Source organism: Panthera leo, chromosome A1, assembly GCF_018350215.1.
Source record: "Panthera leo isolate Ple1 chromosome A1, P.leo_Ple1_pat1.1, whole genome shotgun sequence".
Lineage (NCBI taxonomy): Eukaryota > Metazoa > Chordata > Mammalia > Carnivora > Felidae > Panthera > Panthera leo.
In genome coordinates this window covers 38555834-38576690 of record NC_056679.1, presented here as the reverse complement: position 1 = coordinate 38576690, position 20857 = coordinate 38555834, and the positions used below count along the sequence as shown (strand labels likewise).

The following is a 20857-nucleotide window of genomic DNA, read 5'->3' as shown; positions in this document are numbered from 1 at the left end:
TCAAAACCTGAAAATGACCCAAATGTCTATCAACAGGTAGAGGGATAAATAGTATGTGTCCATATAATGTCCATATAATGGAATGCTATTTAGCAATAGGTAGAAATGAACTACTAATATACATAATAGCATAAATAAATCTCAAATTCACTATGGTCAATGACAACGTTGACTGCAATACATACATATGAAATGATTCAATTCATTTCATGAAATGCAAACTGATCTGTAGTTTAGTGGTTGCTTAAAACTATAAGCAGAGGGACAGACAGATACAAGGCATGTGAGGGATATTTTTAGGATGATGGAAATGTTTTGCATTGTAATGGCAGTGGTGATTTCCTCAGTGTACACAACATAGAGACTTACTAAACTGTATACTTTTATAAAATGTAGCTTAGGGGCACCTGGGTAGCTCAGTCAGTTAAGTGTCTGACTTCGGCTCAGGTCATGATCTCATGGTTTGTGAGTTCAAGCCCTGTGTCAGGCTCTGTGCTGACAGCTCGGAGCCTGGAGCCAGCTTCGGGTTCTGTTTCTCCTTCTTTCTGTCCCTCCCTCTCTCCCACTCTGCCTATCTTCCCCTCTCAAAAATAAATAAACATTAAAAAAATAAAATAAAATAAAATAAAATAAAATAAAAATAAAATAAAATGTAACTTATTTGTGCAAATTCTGCCTCAGTGACACTGATAAGAAAAAATACAAACTCTTGGAATTTGTTCATGTTCTCAACCTAGCTCTGCATATTTGTTCTACATAAATGTTTTAAAATCCTTTAGTGTTATAATATTATATATGTGCATAATATTTTATAAGATATATTGGGTTATGACACTAAGAAGTGTTGTCATTTGTTTGGCTGTGTGTTCTTCTCCATTTAATCTTCTTGTATGCAAATTTTATAGAGCTTCTTTTTACCTAACATATGAATTTGTCCCCTTTATCTTCATAATAGAGAGGAAAAAAAGGGAAGAAAGTGACATTGTATAGATGGGGTGTTATGTTATATAAGATGAACTGGGAAGTCTCTCTGAAAAGACTTCGTTAAAATGAGAAAAAGAGTCATGACATATTTTGGGAAGATGAATCTACTAGAGAGTACAATACACACAAAGGCAAAGGCTCTGAGGCAGAAATGAATCTGGCATTTTCTGAGTTCAGCAAGAGAGTGAATGTCTCTGAAAAAGAGGGTGTGAAAGGAATAGTTTCATTAGAAAAGAAAAATAAAGATCAATAGTGTTCAATCATATAAGAATTGATAGATCATAAGAAAGAGTTTGAGTTTTATTTTGAAAAAGCTTTGATGGTGTTGAGGAAGGAATGAGATATGATTGCACAGGCTGTGGGTGAGTGAATAGGGTATGAAGAATAAAGAGAGTAATCAAGGAGAGTGTAAATGACACACGATGATGAGTTTGGAGTATGGTGTTAAAAGTGGAGCTGTTGAAAAGTGGTCACATTTGGAACTTTTTGAAGGTAAAGCTAACAGGTCTTACTGACATTTGGACACGGATTAAAAGGAAAAAGAGGAATCAAGAATAATTCTCTAGGTGGCTCAGTAGGTTGAGCATGTGACTTCAGTTCAGGTCAGGATCTTGCAGTTTGTGAGTTCGAGCCCTACATTGGGCTCTGTGCTGACAGCTCAGAGCCTGGAGCCTCCTTTGAATTCTGTGTCTCCCTCTCTCTATGCCCTCCCCTGCTTGCTCTCTCTCTCTCTTTCTCTCTGTCTCTGTCTCTCTCTCTCTCAAAAATAAACATTAAAAAAAATAATAATACCTAGATTTTGAGTGGAGTAAATAGGTGACTTTTCATGCTGTTTATTGATCTGAGAATGCATAAGTTAGGAAAAAGATTAGAGAGAGAAATAAGAGCTTTATTTTGAAATTACTAAGTTGGGATGCCTGGTAGATATTTAAGCAGTGAAAGTATGTGCAGAGTTGGATAAATAGGAAGAACCTGTATATTTAGGAGTAATCCAATGATAAATTTTTACAAATCCATAGATATGTATGAGATGAGCTAGTATCAAGACAAGGAAGACAGACTCTCAGGGATTCCTTTTATTTAACATTTTGAGAGATAAACAAATACAAGAAAACTTAGATTCAGGGAAAACTAGAAGGCTATCAAAGTCAGTGTTCTTACAGTGGAATTTCTTTGTTAATACATTACGAATTTTTTGACAATTGAGATTTCTCTACTAAACAAATATTAAATTCATTTATTATATTCATAAACATAAACATTTAGTAATATTCATAATAGTAATAAATAGTAAGTATATATATCAGTGTTAAGAATCTAAAGGGAGATATTATATACACAGATTGTATAGCACATTATAATTTCCTAAAAGACTTTTAATATCCATTGTATCATTAGATTTCTCAACAACCTTAGGGTAAAGCAATTAATATCTTAATTTTACCCATGAGAAATTTAATGCTCAGAAAGATGAAGTGCCTTGTCTAGATGAGAAAAGTAAATCAATGGAGTTCCTTCCTCAGATAATAGATTAATTGAACCCCTTAATGCAAGTTTAAAATAATATTTTTAAGTCATACTACTTTTTAAATGCTGTTTCTTTAAGAGCAGGATCTCACAAAAAGCAGCATTTTATATCTGTACAGCAGAAAGGAAAATAGAAAAAAAATCAAGTTCTTTAACTTAATTTGGGCAATGTCACCCAGCATTTTCTAAAACATGTCCTTTAAAAAAAAACTAATTTTTAAAAATGCTTCTGGACTTTCTATGGTCAGACTTCAAACCCATGAATGAGAAATAAAGGCTTGCTTCTGAAGGCCACCAAGATTTTGGAATGCTCGTTGCACAAACTAATCATGGCAAAGGCTGACCAAAGTAACACCCCAAAACATATTCTCAAAACCTGTGTGTGGCTCAGAGTATAGATCCAATTGGTGGAAAAAAAGTAAGAATCTGAAACATTAAACAAAAACACAACAAGCACCACGACAATATAACCCCATGATTACTCCAGTGATAGTGACCATACCAGCTATTTGAGTAGTTTTTGCTGGTTAAGTGGCTAGAGTTGCTATTTTCCTTTCATGTTTTTCAGCCTAGTTCTTTGGAGTCTTGCGTGATTTATGAGCTTCCTTATATCACTCAAATAAATTATTCATTAATGAGTCATAAAAAATACTTCTGGATTTACAGAAAAATTACAAATATAATACAGAAACTTTCCATGTCCCTGTACAGAGTTTCCCCTAGGAGTAACATTTTACAATAATATATTTTGTACAATTACTCAGCCATTGATCATTATGGTAAAGTCTATTCTTTATTTAGATTTTCTTCACTTTCACCTAATGTCCATTTTCTGTTCCAAAATCTTTATAGGACGTGGCCTTACATTTAATTGTCATATCTCCTTAGGCTCCTTTGGTCTGTGAATTTGTCATATTTTCTTTGTTTTTAATGACTGACAGATGTGAGGAGTACTAGTCAGGTACAGTGTCCCTCACTGAGATTTTTCTAATATACTGTTCTAGTGGTTAGACTGGGGGTCTGAGCTTATGGGAGGTAAAGTACCATGGAAGTAAGTGCCATTTTTCATGACATCATATCAAATTTATATGCTATCAACAACGTCTTATTACTGCTGACAGTGACATCAATCACCTAGCTGAAGTATGGTTTGTCAGGTTCCTCTATTATGAAGTCACTCTTTTCCACCACTTTTCCATATTCTACTCTTTGGTGGGAAATCACTATGCTCAATCAACATTTGAAGAGTAAGGAGTTATGCTCCACTTCCTTAAGAGCACAGTATCTCTACAAATGATTAAGGATTTTTCCCTTCTCCATTTATTTGTTTGTTTGCTTGCTTGCTTCTTTATATCAGTATGGACTCATGGATATTTATTTTATACCTGGGTTACAATCCAATACTATTTTGTTTCTTAAATTGTTGTGGCTTTGGATAGGGTGCTTTTTCAGTTGGATCCTGTATCACTTTGACAGATCATATCATGTGTATGTGTGGGTGGGGGGGTGGTGGGCGATGTTTTTTAAATGATATTTACTTAATTTTTGACATTATAAGACCCTACAGGTACATCCTGTATATTCCCTGCATCATTTCTTAGTAAGTAAGAGGAAGAGGCTACAATAATCCTAGTGGTAATTATTATTATTCTTATTTCACATTTAGATAAATTTATTTATTTTTTATTATTTATGAAATTAAAAAAAATCTGTGGACCTAGATCTTGGAAACAATAATCTCTGAAATAGCATCATAAAAAAAGTAGAATCACTTTAAGCATAAGATAAGAGGAATCAAATTATTTATGACATTAAGAAGCTGGTAGGCTATAATTTCAAATATGAGAATGCATAGTCATATATTAGGATTAGTTTCTAGTTACAACTACAAGCATATAAGGGTTTATTATCATATACTATTTAGTAGCAAACATTTATTTATTCCTATCTATACAAAAGACCTTTTTCTAGTAAGGGTGTAACTTTTTGTTATATGGAAACTGTGTTCAATATTAATAAGAATCAAAGAAAGTAACTACAAATCAAATCCATTTTCTTGAAAACTGGATTTTGAATTCACAAATATCTAGGTCAAAATGATAAATATCCTTTATGCAACATGCTCAGGATGGTATTTCATTCTGTTGGTAATTCAAAATTTCTAGATATTTGAAGATATATGGAAACATTTTCCCACAAGTTCATGTGTTGTTTTAAAGCAAAGTGGTTGCTTGAAAAATATGTAAGGAGCTGAACATGTTCAAAATGGATACATATGTGCTACCTGATATAATTATTTGCTTCTTATTAAATAATAATTCACAAAATAGTTCGACATGAGAACACAAGAACAGATCAACTAACAAGGTAATACACACTTGCTCCCTCTTATATTTTGGGAAGTTGTTTGGAATTTGAAAGAGCTGATGGTCATGAAAAATGCAGCATACAAAATTTGAAATAATAGCTTTTGTAAGTATCATTCACACATCCTTGCAAATGTATAGTTGTTTATCTTGTCATTTGCTTGTTCTATCCTGATTTCATTAATATCTTTTGACGTTACTGTCACTTTTCTGTATCTTATTCTTTTCATGTGTTATACATCTGTTGCAGCCATAAAAATTCAGGCTTCCATTGATGTTTACCTATACAATACAAATTATGTCACAGTTCACAAAATAATCTCATGCTAATAGTATGTCCGCTTTCTGAAAAAAATGGTATGTGTCTTATCTTGTCAAAATCATATTACATAATTTATGTATAAAAAATGTATGCAGACAGTTGAATTAGGGTTCTTAGTCAGTTGGGGTTGCTATACAAATGACCATAACCTGGGTGGCTTAAACAAAAGAAATGTACTTCTCACAGTTCTGGAGGCTAGAAGCCTGAGATCAGAACGCAGCAGTGTTAGGTTCTGGTGAGGGCCCTCTTCTGCTCTGCAGAGGCCAATTTCTCATTATACCCACGCAGGGCAGAAAGATTAGCTAGCTCAGTAGCCTCTTCTTATAAAAGGCACTAATCTCTGGGGCGCCGGGGTACCTCAGTTGGTTAGGCCTCTGACTCTTGGTTTTGGCTCAGGTCACGATCTGCGGCAATGTGAGTTTGAGCTCTGCGTCCTGCTCTGTGCTGGCAGTGTGGAGCCTCCTTGGGATTCTCTCTGTCTCTCTCTCTCTCTCTCTCTCTCTCTCTCTCTCTCTCTGTCTCTCTGTCTCTCTCTGTCCCTTCCCCACTCACACTGTCTCTGTCTCTCTCAAAATAAATAAACTTAAAAAATAAGTAAAAGGCATAAATCTCATTGATGAGTTCCCATCTTCATGACCTAATTATGTCTCAAAGGCCCTATCTCCAAATACCATCTCTTTAGAGAGTAGACTTCAACACATGAATTTTGGAGGAACCCAGACATTTACTACATAATAAATTCCATCACAATTCAATTGGAACAAAGGGATTTATAGATTACAAAACAAATCAGTCTTCAAGAAAATAAATTTTCAGCCCTAGTTAGGCTAGAATTAATGATGTTTCAATAATATGCAGAAAAACATAAAGAAAAATTTCTATACATACCACACACTTAGTGTATATTCTTGATTTAAAAATTAATTTTACTGAAGCACCTGGGTGGCTAAGTTGGTTAAGTGTCTGACTCTTGATTTCAGCTCAGGTCATGATCTTGCAGTTTGTGAGATCAAACCCGACATCAGGGTCTGTGCCCTAGCACACACTCTCTCTCTCTTTCTCAAAATAAATAAACATTAACAAAATAACAATAATAATAATAATAATTAATTAATTAATTTTACTTAGTAGCTACTGCAGAACTTTTATGGTATCCAATTATTTTAAATTCCTTAAGAGAAAATATTAGCTGGTACAAGTTTTCTGGTAAGATTGGCACATTAGAAAGATGCACTTATGTACATCAATACTTTTAAAAGTAAAGAATCAACACATTCCTTTCCAAAATAGTTTTAATCAAGAAATTGAAGATGACACAAACAAATGGAAGGATACACCATGCACATGGATTGGAAAAATTAATTTTGTTAAAATGTGCATACTACCTAAAGCAATCTAATGTAATCCCTGCCAAAATATCAACAGCATACTTCAGAAAACTAGAACAAATAATCCCCAAAATTTTATAGAACCACAAGATAGTCAAAGCAGTCTTGAGAAAGAAGAGCAATGTTAGAAGTAGCACAATCCTGGATTTCAAGATATCCTGCAAAGCTACAGCAATTAAAACAGTATGGTACCAGCAAAACAAAACAAACAAACAAAACACATAGACTAATGAAACCCAATAAGGAGTACAAAAATAAACTGACATCTATATGATTAATTGATCTATGACAAAAAGTTGGGAACAATATACAATGGGTAAAGAATGGTCTCTTCAATAAGTGGTGCTGGGATCCTGGACAGCTACATGCATAAGAATAAACCTGGACCACCTTTTTATACAACACGCAAAGATAAAATTGATTAAATACCTAAATGTGAGACCTGAAACCATAAAACTACTAAAAGAAAACAGAAGCAGTAATCTCTTGGACATAGGCCTTAGCAACATATTTATGTGTATGTCTTCTCAAAGAAGGGAAACAGAAAGATAAACTTTGGAACTACACCTAAATTAAAAGCATTTACACGGCAAAGGAAAAAGATCAATAAGACAAAAGGCAACATAGTGAATGGGAGAAGATGTTCTGCAAATGATATATCTGTTATCTGATATCCATATATAGATAAGGTGTATAAGTTAGTGAGCAACAGAAAATCATGTTCAGAATACCTAACCAGTAAGAGTTCCAACACACCTTACCAAAACCAGAAATCTATGGGAATCTAGAATCCTGTGCATAAGAAAAGAATTTTCATGAGGATAAGTAGACAGCACTCTTGTTGGGTCATATGTAGATGAGCAGGTGCTGGCAGGTGGACTAAATGCCCATGCCTGGAGAGAGAATGTGAACACAAAGGGACAGGATAACAAAGTAACATGGTAAGAACTATTCATATTCAACTCTGAGGTTTCCTCTCAAGATGAAGACTCAAACAAACTGAAAAGGGTAGGATAATTATTAAGTAGGAATTGATAAAGCATATTACAAAAGGGAAAGATTATTTATACAGAGAGTTCTTAACATTTATCAGTAAGAAACATAATAGGTACTTTGCTGAGGCTTTGTACATATGTATCTTTCTGAACAGCTCATATTTTGCAGATGAGGAAATGAAGGCTTAGGATCATGGCTTAGTCAGTATCCTATTGCTAAAAAGTGGTGAGGTCAGACTTTGAACCCAGCCAATAGGAATCCAGAACCTTTCTGTGGAGCCACTTATCTCTAGTATCTCCCCATGGAAAAGTCCCAGTAGAAAAGATTGTACTTAAGTAAGCAAATCACAAAAGAACAAATGCCAACGGACAACAAATGGTCAGCCTTGCAAAATGTGTATTAAAGCAAGAGTTGAGATGGCACTTTTTTTCCCCTCATGAAATGAAAATTCAGGGAACCTGGGAGTTCAGTGCTGCTGGTGAGATGTGACCAGATACTGTCTCTGGCGATCAATACCAGAATCCTTAAGCCTTTCCTTGTGATTTTAAAATTCTACCTGTAAATGTATGCTTCAGAAAACATCATGAATGTATACAAAGTCTTAAAAGCTGTTAAATGATGTTGATTGATGTCAGAAGAAAGGACATCGTATCTTGGGTAAAAATATGTACACTATGACTCCATGTAAAAATATATTTATGCATTAAAAATACTGGAAATACAAAAAAAATGTATACACCATATCCAAAATATATGAAGAAATTATATAACTCAACACCAAAAATAAATACAAAACAAAAACAAAGAATCTGATTAAAAAATGAATAGACATTTTTCCAAAGAAGATATTCAGATGGTTAACAGCCACATGAAAAGATGTTCAACATCACTAATTCATTAGGGAAATGCAAATCAAAACCACAATGAGATATCACCTTACACCAGTCAGAAAGGCTAGTATCAAAAAGACAAGAAACAAGTGTGGAGAGGATGTGGAAAAAAGGAACCATTATTGTAAGTTGGTCCAGCCTTTGTGGAAAACAGTATGGATGTTCCTCAAAAAATTAAAAATAGCAATACCATATGATCCAGTAATTCCACACCTGGGTATTTATCCAGAGGAAACAAACAAAAAACACTAATGCAAAAAGATATATGCATCCCTGTGTTTACTGTAGCATTATTTACAACAGACAAGATATGGAAGCAACTCAAGTGCCCAAGGATAAATGAATTGCTGAAGAAATGTAGTGTGTATGTATGTATGCATATATATATATATATAAACATATATACGCATGTGTATATATGTATATTAATACACATGAACATGTATATATGCATATACATATATATAACAGAATATTATTCAGCCATAAAAATAATGAACCCTTGCTATTTTCAATAACGTGAATGAACCTAGAAGAATTATGCTAAGTGAAATAAGTCAGAGAAAGACAAATACCATGTGATATCATTTATATTACATATAGAATCTAAAAATCAAAACAAAACAAACAGACTTTTTTTAAATTAAAAAAAAATTTAATGTTTATTTTTGAGAGAGACAGAGACAGAGAGAGAGACAGAGTGTGAGCAGGGGAGGGGCAGAGAGAGGGAGACACAGAATCTGAAGCAGGCTCCAGGCTCTAAGCTGTTAGCACAGAGCCCGATGTGGGGCTCGAACTGACAAACTGCAAGATCATGACCTGAGCTGAAGATGGACGCTTAGCAGACGGAGCCACCCAGGTGCCCCCAAAACAGACTCTTAAATACAGAGAACAAACTGGTGATTACCAGAGGAGAGGTGGATGGGAGGATGGGTAAAATAGATGAAAAAGATTAAGAGGTACAAACCTCCAGTTATAAAATAGTCATAGAGATGAAAAGTACACCCAGAGGAATAGTCACTAATATTGTAATAAAAAAATCATTCAATCATTTGTCTTTTTTTGCTCACACAATTTGCAAAGTTTTCTTTAAAGTCTTTTTCATTAAAAAGAGTAATTAGCAAACTAGAAAAAAAGAGCATATCAATTGTTTAAATATCTGAAATGATTAAAAAATAAAGTATGCCAATTGGTTAAATGTCAAAATTATCAACTGGAAAAAAGTATGGCTTTGGGGGAAGCTTTTACTAAGACCTGAAATGAGTAAGAAAAAACAATTTTGTAAGAAACAATTCAGAAAAAAAAAACCTTTATGTTGACATTCGTTCTTGAGTGAATTCCAACTTAAATTATGATCTGTTTGGGAGACAGAAACCAAAAAAAATTAAAAAAAATTTTTTTAATGTTTATTTATTTTTGAGACAGAGAGAGACAGAGCATGAATGGGGAAGGGTCAGAGAGAGGGAGACACAGAATCCGAAGTAGGGTCCAGGCTCTGAGCTGTCAGCACAGAGCCCGACGCGGGGCTCGAACTCATAGACTGTGAGATCATGACCTGAGCCGAAGTCGGACACTTAACCGACTGAGCCACGCAGGCGCCCCGAAACCAAAAAAATTTAATAAAGACAATTTAATATGAGGAATTGTTAGTTAGGTACTGAATATACTCTTAAAAACGAAGCTGCTACTGTTAGGCTGTTAGTTAGACATGAGCAAGGAGGGATAAAGCAGGTGCTGGCCACACCTTCAGAGCCACCTCTAAGAGCTAACATATCGGGAAAGGCTTAGCCACAGAGCTGCCTCAAAAGCCACAAGAGAACTTCTAAGAGCTGAGCATGTGCACAAGAGGTGCAACTTGCCCTTAAGTACATTTATGGCCACAACAAGTCTCATTAAAAACCCACAAATATACAATAGTTAACTAAATATAATTATAACAGAATGCATCATGGGCATGTGCAAAGGCCAAAATGTTATATAACCAGCAGCTGTCAATCAAAAATGTCAAAGGCAAATTAAATATGCAGAAAGCAGGCTTAAAAGGATGCAGCTAGAGCTTCTTGGCGGGGTGGGAGTGGAGTCGGGGGGGTTGGTGGGCATTGCCACTCTTGCTCTGGCAGTGGCCTGCCTTCTCTCCTTAAAGTGTACTATATTTATCTATTCAATAAACTATCTCTTCCTTCTGGTCTTGGGTCTCCAATTCTTTGGTGCGTCTGGGACAAGATCCAAGCAACCTGGTAACAGTACTACTCTTTGGACTGGGGGAAAAGTGACTATACTTGAAATTATTTACAGTTTTAAGATTGAAGGAAGATTCTTGCAGAGAATACACACACTCATTCAACAGAGTAGAGGGTGCTTCTCAGCTGTTGTTTTTGTCTTTGAACTCAAAGGAGACGAGAGAATGCAGACCTCTAACAGGAGCACTGACCAGCTGGGGCTAGTTTCGCTGAGAGGGCAAAATAAGCTGCTTTTCCAAGTGTTGGCAAAACCAAGCCCTGGACTCAAGTCATGTTACTAAAACATACTGCCACTGTCAGAAGGAAGAGTTGCTAAGGTGATGTTCCCAGGAGTAGGGAACAAGATGGAAGGAGCAAATCCTCTTCCAGCTTTCCAGTTTGCTCTACCACTCACAGTTGTCTGAAGTTTCCAGAGACAGCTCTCTCAGCAGGCATGTGTACTACAGTGTCTCAACACCAGCATCACAAACTAGTGTTGGGAAGGGTGGTTTGATGAGAGACAACAGCATACCAAAGGGTTACTTAGTAACTTTGCCTATTACTAAGCACTTGTGCACACCCTTCTACAAATATTTCAACCCACAATAAAAACAATTTTTGCTTTCACTAACAACAGGTATAACTATCTTTAAAGGGCCAGGTAGTAAATATTTTAGTTCCTGTGGGCCACACATGGTCTGATGCATAATCACCTTTTGTTGTTGTTGTTCTCTGTTAGGTTTTCACAACCTTTTTAAATGTATAAAAACATTCTTGGGTTGCAAAACTGTGGCAAAAATCTGTTACAAAACAGGCTGAAGGGTGGATTTGGCCCATAGCCCGTTTTTTCCTAATCCCTGCTTTATATAATAAAAAATGATCTCACTCTCTCACAAAGCTGAGAAGACACAAAATCCCAAGAGTCATTACACTCCATTTATGGCAAGCAGTTGTCATAAATTCCCCTATCCATTTCTGGTCTTTCTTATTTACTTCTCATTCTGGTCATAGCCACATCTGAACATTCTTTTACTAAAGACTAAATTGTACCAATTTATGTCTATCAAGTAATAACAAAAATGGAGAGCACAGTTAATTTCTTAAGAGTTAAAAAACTAGTTAACTATACAAATAATAATAAATGAAAGATATGTGCAGCTACTATGTTCCGTGTTTTTATAACTGAGTACAAGGTTACAGTTGATATCTATAATTTCTCTTTCTACTACACATTCTATGCTTTTTTGTCCTCAACCAGGTCCATGTGGTTCATGACTCAGACCTTCATTCCTTAAGGTCAGTATCTTACATGTTAATGAACTTTTTCTTTAGTTGCCATATAATTTGTCATAACCTTTTCTCTTGGATATAAAAGTGCTAAACCCCATACTACATTTTGGCTTCCAAACCTAGTCTCTGTTACTACTGTTAGGCAGTAAACTAATCTCCACTTGGTAATCTGGGTCACTCATCCAAAATATAAAAGACAAAACCAAAACTTTGTTGTTTGGTTCAGGAGCACAAGAAACACACAAAGGCCAGACGGCAGTCCCACTTCTAGTTATGTGGACTATTGTTGGTTGCACTGATGAAAGCATTCTCCTTTGGGATCTAAGACCTTCAAATCGGCACTGCTCAAGGTGGTAGGAATAGGAAGCACATTTAGTGGACTATTAGTTAAAGCCACTCTCCCTTCTGCTCTAGTCTTGTCTACTCTGGCTAAGGGAGATATAACATTGTATACTGTGTATTCAGGGCACATACTGAATCCTTTAAGACAGAACATTAAACGTCAATCATCTTTCATAATATTAACCAAGATCATATTTTTTTCTTATCAGAAAAATACTATTTCTAGGTATCTATGTGTATGTGCATGTATCTATCATATCTACCTTTCTCCTCCCTTTCAAATTTATACTGGGAATGCCCAATATAAATGTTTTATAATATATATGACATTTGCCGGTATTTTGCATGCTCACAGCCATTCTTTTTCAAATTAGGTTAAACCTCTGCCATATTATGTGGACTTTTTTTTCTTTAACTTCAACAACTTAACAATGGTAGAAAAACTATAATAAATGTATATTATATTTATTTTACATACTACTTCTTGTAAAGCAACTGTTATACAGCTGGTAGCTTCGAAACATCTGCTATTGAAAGGATGCAGACTATTTTTTAAAATCTTAATTTGTTTGTACCCAGAGGACAGTTGAAATTAGTCCAATAATAACAATTAAAACACGATAATTGATCTTCAGTGCTTCAGGGCTCATAACAACATTTGTCTATTATAACGTTGGGTTTAGAACTTGATGCATAAAATATGAAGATAAACAGTGAGACACAGGGGGCAAAGTCAATTTGTGAGGTAAGTAAAAGCCCTTGAGAAATAAGAGATCAATAATAAGATCCAAAAATGCCTAAACTGATAATTAGACCATAATTTCTGGTTACAGAAGAAAAAGTTTAAATACCTTTAGAGATCTCCAAACAAGAATAGTCAGCTTACAAATCTCATGAACATCATGAATACACCATGAATGCACTTTCAAATCAATTACATCATGAATACACTTTAGTATCAATTATATTAGTTTTTTGAGGCCAACATCCTGTGGTAACCTTACTGATGATACAAAGAGATATAGGACATAAAAGGCTTATGCTGTTTATCCTTAAGTTTCAGTTCTTGGTTGAATTGTAAACTATTGTGAAATATATTTTTTGTTAAACTGGCATAAAATCGATTTACAAACATATATATTAAGCGTCTATAACACAATAATCTAAGAATGGGGGGAGTCCCTCATTGTTTAGAAACAAGTTGTAACTTGTTGTAGTCCAGGGGCTATTCTTCAACTTTGACCTACCGTATTATGTAACCCCTTCCCATATCACTCTTTATGTAGTAAAGTACTTTGCATCTTACTTAAGAGATATTCAGGATTTTAATAAAGATTAAATGAAAAACAGGATAAATAAGAAATGACAGAGGTAATGTGTAAACAGTCATAGCCACAATGGAGTATGGAGTACATGTATGTATATATATTCTTATAGAAAATGAGTTATATTATTAAAATTACCAGGAGGTCCTTCCAAAACTGGTGTTTCTCCAAAACTTGGTTTTAAAGTACATTGGTCATTTTCAATTAGCTAATGTTTTCCAAAAATGGTTAATTGTTCTTTAAAAAAGGAGGTACACAGACAACAATTTTTGTGCAGAAGGAGCTAGAATTCTTTGCCATTCTTATCCAGAACATTTCTTTCTGAGATTCAAGGCCTAAGTGGCCTTGTTTTAGAGTGTGTTGTTTCTGTTAGTTGACTTTCCTTCTTTCTTTCATTCTGTCTCTCCATCCTTCCTGCTTCCTTCCTCCTACTCTCCCTTCTTACTCTCTCCCTCTCTTTAAAAAAATTTTTCTTAATGTTTATTTATTTTTGAGAAGGATAGAGAGAGGAGACAGAGACAGAATGTGAGTGGGGGAGGAGCAGAGAGAGAGGGAGACACAGAATCCGAAGCAGGCTCCAGGCTCTGAGCCATCAGCACAGAGCCTGATGCGAGGCTCGAGTTCACGAACCATGATATCATGACCTGAACTGAAGTCGGATGCTTAACTGACTGAGCTACCCAGGCTCCCCTTTCTTCCTCATATTCCATAATCGTGTCCATGTGTAAAAATCTTGTTTCTGCATGATGGTCCACACATACATAACCAAATGGAAAAAAAACAAGAAATTCTTCAAAATCATAGAATAATCATAAAATAATGAAACATTCCAGTATAATTTTGTTGGTGCATAAACAGACCTCTGTAATACAGGTTTTTTTTTTTCCCCTAAGTGAATTCATTCATAATTGATTGTTGTTGGCATTTTCTGCAATTGGCTTAAAGTCCTATTCTACTGAGGAAACAAAATCATTTAAAATCTCTTATTATTACCATGGAGACTTTGCTACTGAGATGTGTATTTCACTTTTATTGAGAAAAAAATGATTTATCTAACATAATATCTCCATCATATACAAAGACTTTTATAATGTGAAAAAGTTAGGTAAGTTTACTCATTTTAGAATAAAGTAGCTCGTAGTCCTATAATAAACTTTCTCTCTTGAATACAGTGGATGTGAAGGCACATTATTGATAATTTATATTGTTTGTTGTTTGTTCAACACCTTAGGGATAATTATAAATGGGAAACCTTTGAAGAAATTGAATTTTCATAATGTGAACTTCCAATTAATTGATGTTTGACAAATATTCATATACTTTATTAAGTGTGACTGTAGTGAAATACATCAACAAAACACATCTGTTGATGATGTATGGAAGACATGCTCAGTGCTATTTTATGAAAAGTACCTCCTTTGAAAATTACTCATTCAATTTAAGCTGTCACTGCTGTGCCATCCTTTTGAAGAATTGCATTGATATGTCATGAAATAATAAGGACTCAAAGACTAATGTTTGTTAAAAACTCTGAGATTATTTACTATAGAGAATCAAACAATGTAAAATAAAGACTTCTGAGAATCACTTCTAGTGTCTCCACAAGCTTATTCCTAGACCCATATATTTTTATCCTCTTGGATTACTCTGGAAAAAATAAAAGCTCATAGGAATCACTAGGTTCAGAGTGTTCCAATACAAAGATATTTATGTGCCTATAAAAAAGAATTCTAAAGTAGGGACAGGTAGTTTTTAAGAGAGGTAGCCTGTTCATTCTTGAGGTAAAACTAAAATTTAAAATAGGTATAGGAGAGAATCTATTTCATTTGTACGAAATTCAATTATAGCTTTGGATGAGAGGAATTAAAAGAAAATCTTTCCCATGAACAATAAGTTCATGAGAGGGGTGATAGTTAAGGGTGAACTTGGAGGCCTTTTAAGCAACCTAGGTCATTTTTATTAGATTCTGGAGCCAATGGAAACTAGTGAAACAAACAGAGGAATATGAACAAATTGGCATTTGTAAAGATAAATCTTACAGCAAAGTATAAGAAGGTGTCATGCGAAGGCAATAATAGAGACTGAGAGCCCAGGTAATATGCTGTCATGTTAATTCCAGCAAGAATGTACAGTCACCCAATGTAATAAAGAAAAGGACAGAGATCATTTAGAGGTATATTTTAAAAGGACAATAATTTTATATTTGGCTTCAATAAGACACAGGGAAGATTTAAGAATGTTTTCCATAATTATAGCTGAGGGCATTGAGTAGAACAATAGCATGAAATGTTGAGATGGTGAATATAGGAAAAGCAGATATGCAGCAGGTAAATGACAAGTCAAATTTTGAACAGGTTGTATTTGTGATGTCTGTGGTACATTCCAGTGAACAGTATCATATCTGGGTTTTAAGTGTTTATTATAAATGAGCCTGTGCTAGGAATAGTAGTTTAAAATCCTACCAGCCTAATATATTTTTATCACAAATTTAATATTTTCAATATATAAATTACTCATACAAATTGAAAGTAAAAGCATCAAGAGCCAATTAGGCAAAAATCACAAAAATTGTACAGAAAATTCATGGAAAAAGTACAAGTAACCAATAAATAATAATATGGAGGAATTCATATGTCATTTATTATATACTAGGGTCTTTTTTCTAATAGCTTTACGGAGGTATCATTAATAAACAAAAAGCTATACATACTTAATGTGTGTAATGTGAGGAGTTTGGAAATCTACATTTATGATACCATCACCACAATCAAGATAGTAGACCCACCCAACACCTCCCAAAGTTTCCTCATGTCTATTTGTTTCTTTTTATTTTTTGTTGTTTCATTGTTTTAAAGTAGATATTAACCTAAGCTCTAACCTCCAGATATTGCAGTGCACAATACCATATTGTTAACTATAGGTACTATGTTGTCAGTAGATCTCTAGAATGTATTCATCTAGTGTAACTGAAACTTTACATTCATTGAAAAACAACTTTCCACTTCTCTAGCCACCAGCAACTGCTATTATAGTCTCCACGTCTATGAGTGCCACTATTTCAGATAACTCACACAGAAGAAATCCTATAGTCCTACGGTGACTAGCTTATTTCATTTAGTCTAACTTCCTCCAGATAGCTCATTTAATAAATAAGGAACATGGGGACAAGGTATAGGATGACAAGAAAATGGAACCTTGAAGAAAACAATGGGCAAGTAAAAATTTATAATTGAGAGGGGACAAAAAAGGATCATACAAAAGAAAATGAGAATGAAAATGCAAGAAGAAGGAAAGACAAATTCTAGAAGGGGAAAAAACTTTATGGATGAGGAAGTAGTCAACAATGCTATATGCTATAAGACACTCAATTCAGAGAAGAAAACAAAATGCAAAATGAGAATACCATAACATTTCTTGATGACCTTATTCAGAAGAGCATTACTAGAAAAGTACAGGAAGAAGCTAAAAAATTAGTGAATTCTATGTGGAGGAAGTTGGATGACTATAATTTACACTTCTGAGAGTAAAATGCAGCACTGAATTATTATCATATGAATGAATTATTAGAAGAGGGCCACAGGGATGAACCAGAACTTTCTCATGCAAACTGAGATTTATGGCCTTCCACAAAACACATTATCTAGATAATGTATAGTATTAGAAAATCTATCCCTTCATGACAAATTTTCTGTAGTGCTGATAGAAGCTAACATTTATTTAGCACAGACTTTCTTCCAGTCACTTGATATATAAAAACAACTCATCCTACCTTCATAATATCTCCCAAATAGGTAGTATTGCTATGCCATTTTTAAAATGCTTATTTATTTTTGAGAGACAGAGTGCAAGTGGAGGAGTGACAGAGAGGGAGACAGAGGGTCCCAAGCCAGCTCCGTGCTGACAGCAGAGAGTCTGAGGTGGGGCTAGAACACAGGAACCTTGAGATCGTGACCTGACTGCAGTCAGACGCTTAATCGACTGAGCCACCCAGGTGTGCCTTGCTATGCCATTCTTAAAAAGAGGAAATTAAGACACAATAAGGTTAAGTAAATTGGCTGAAATCACATAGCTATTAGGAAAAGAGTCAAGCTTGAACCCCAGATGTCTAGTTGTAAGGGTATTTTTTAATGTTTATTTCTTTATTTTGAGAGAGAAATAAAGTAGGGGAGAGGAGGAGAAGGGGGGAGAGAGAGAAAGAGAGAGAGAGAGAATCCCAAGCAGGCTCCTTGCTGTTAGCATAGAGCCCGATGTGAGGCTCAATCTCACAAACCATGAGATCATGAGATCATGACCTGAGCAGAAATCAAGAGTTGGACAATCAATTGACTGAACCACCCAGCCACTCAAGGGTATTTTCTTAATTACAATGCACTGTGTTTGGGTGCAGTTTGTTACTCTAATACTGCACTCTAACATTACCATATGTTTGGGGTGTGTGTGTGTGTGTGTGTGTGTGTGTGTGTGTGTGTGTGTGACTTATCTTTCCTTAGACATCATAAATAGTACTAACTGTGCAGCGCTAATATCAAAGAAGAAGGCTGGATGGCCAATGAGTGGCAAAAATATGGTGAAGATAATGAGCAGAGGAAAAGAAGCTGCTTAGATATGTATTATATGTACTTTAATAAAGTATTTCTCAAAAACATAAACAACTGTACACCCACTAAATGGTGTTCTGTGAAAAGTTCACCTAGTCCACACAGTAGTAATATCAATTATACAGATGAGATCATTTTGACATAGAAAATAAAGAATAAGCCCATAGGAAGACCTACTGAATCAAAATTTTTGATTTAGGCTTCTGACATTAAGTGGTGACATCCATTATCGGTCCTATACTTATGTCTTGAATTTCCTCAGGGTCGGTAAGAGAGAACAGATAAGCAAACTATGGAAATTCAGGCAAATAAATCACTGGGGTAGCCCCATGTATACATTCAATTGTGTTCAAACAGTAGACACAAACTTCTAAGACATTTAATTAGATCTGAGACACATTAAAAAAGAGGAGTGGAGGGAAAAAAAGGCATCCATAGTTGTGAAATATAATTTTACTTGAAAGAGTGGCTTCTCCAAAGTAAAGGGCAAACACTATAAATTGCACATGAATGAAAGAAATTATATAGCAGATGCTAATATAATATCAATATACTTTAACAATATTCATTAAAATAAGCAGGAATGTAATTGGGAAAGTGAAAACCCAATTAACCCGCTTAACCTGCTTATTTAGATTATAAGTTGCTAGCACTCCTTGCATACAATTCCAGTATCATGGAACTATTTGGTGAATTCAAATGAATTTAATACAAATTAAAAAGTAAAATATGCAGTTCTGAAGATAAAAATAAAGCAATATTAGACTAAATTCCAAGGTTAACATCCAGTGTTAAAAAACAAAATTACCCCACCCCACAGATACTATTTTAATTCATATTTAAAAAGCACGTGTTATACATTAGAGATGGAAAATGTTCCCACACTGTGAGCTGCTAGGCCTAAGAGTATACACTGTGCCATCCCTAATATGCTTCTTTTCCAAACCAAAAGCAGCAAGATTGTATTAAAAGCATTGCAGAGCTCTCTGGAAGCATGAGTTGTACAGAGGCAGTGAGATGGAGACCATAGTTTTTAGGGCGTTTTCGTTTTTCAAAGCCAAATGAGTATCACCTTATTCTAAGAAATGGAGAAACAAGTTTAGTGTTAACTGAAAACATTCTTTGAGGATGTGGATGGGGGGGAATCTTTATATTTTGCGAATGTATTAGGGACTGTAATTTCTAATTAAATTCAATATGCACTCCATTTCAGATTCCTGTATGGCTTCAGATGCACCTTGTGGCATCAATGACTTCCTGCTATGGTCAAGGACACTATGAAAACTGAAAGAAAGCTGGCAATTTATTCTACTCTGAAACCATTTAATATTTTCTAAAGAGAAATGATATACACTTAACGTGATATAGAAAGCTGAGCAACAAACACAATAAAACAAAAATTATGACTTTGGAGATGGGCGAATGTTGTTAGAAGATCATCTCTGCCTGTTATTACTGGTAATTCATCATTACTCATCTTTTTGTTCACCCTGAATTTCCTCCTACTTACCAATCTTGTAAGTTTTTTTAAATTTAAAATTGCAACTGAATTTTTACCAAAATTATATGCCACAAGAGCATATAACTTATATAGAAAAACATTTTGTGATTTTTTTCTTTAACTTCTTGTCAGCATGACACAATCTCAACATAGGATTATGTAATAGAAAACTGTTGTGAAAATAACTTCAGGTAAAATACAAATTTTAAGGATGTTTCCAATGAAATTAAGATGATTTGAAGGAAGCCACATTGATCCTTAAAAACACATTTGCATGATTATTAATGATAGCTGCATGTTCAATACAAAACTAAAGTTCTTTAAATAGATTTCTTTTTATTTGGAAACATTAAATATTTTACATTCAGCAGCTTCCATAAGCTTAAAGCTCTGAAAATATAAGCAACACCAACAGAAAACCTTGTGGCTTTTTTTTTATTCAAGCATCTAAATACTAAAAGTGGTTAATATTGTTATTGTAGTAGTTAATATCTTAAAGTTATCCCAGTTGATTCTATGGATTAGTATTATTTACTGATAGTATGTCAACAGAGTAAACAATCACCTGTTATCTTGTAATTTATAAAATGCTGACATTTGTTAAAATAAAGATAAGACTCCTTGGTTAACAAAGCATCAGCTGAGTATAGGCCTCTCTGCCCAGCAATTGTTCATAAAGAACATGAGCATTCATATGGATTCAGTTACTTCCGTCTTTAGACAGCAGTTAAAAATCCCTTAATATTATTCTTTTTTCTATAATGCTAAACTTGATTAACCTATTAAAGAATACAATTTATTTGAAATTAAATATTCCTCTTGCATGCAAGGCTCTGGTTAATACCTGTTATCCTCTCCTTTATTTACCTCTGTGTCTACAGTTGCAAATTCCCAGAAATAAACAAACCCCGTAAGTACAGAAAATAATGCCCTGTATAGTATAGATCTCTCTTTGTAACATGAACGATTTGCTACATATACTCTTCTCTGCACATAAGGGTCAAATGCAATATTTAAGCCAGAGGCACTATCTAAGATTCATCCAAATATCTGAGTGACTTCTGACTACATCACGAACTAGTGTAGTTACTATGAAATATATTTACAAG

General features: G+C 34.5%; 1 long non-coding RNA gene across 1 annotated transcript; it reads left to right on the top strand.

Annotated features, from left to right (window-relative positions):
• Positions 1-7441: 7441 nt before the first annotated feature.
• Positions 7442-19693, top strand: LOC122199151. The gene is made up of 3 exons (XR_006193383.1): positions 7442-7528; positions 11951-11988; positions 19461-19693. It is a non-coding gene; the product is annotated as an uncharacterized LOC122199151 (long non-coding RNA).
• The last annotated feature ends 1164 nt before the right edge of the window (positions 19694-20857 follow it).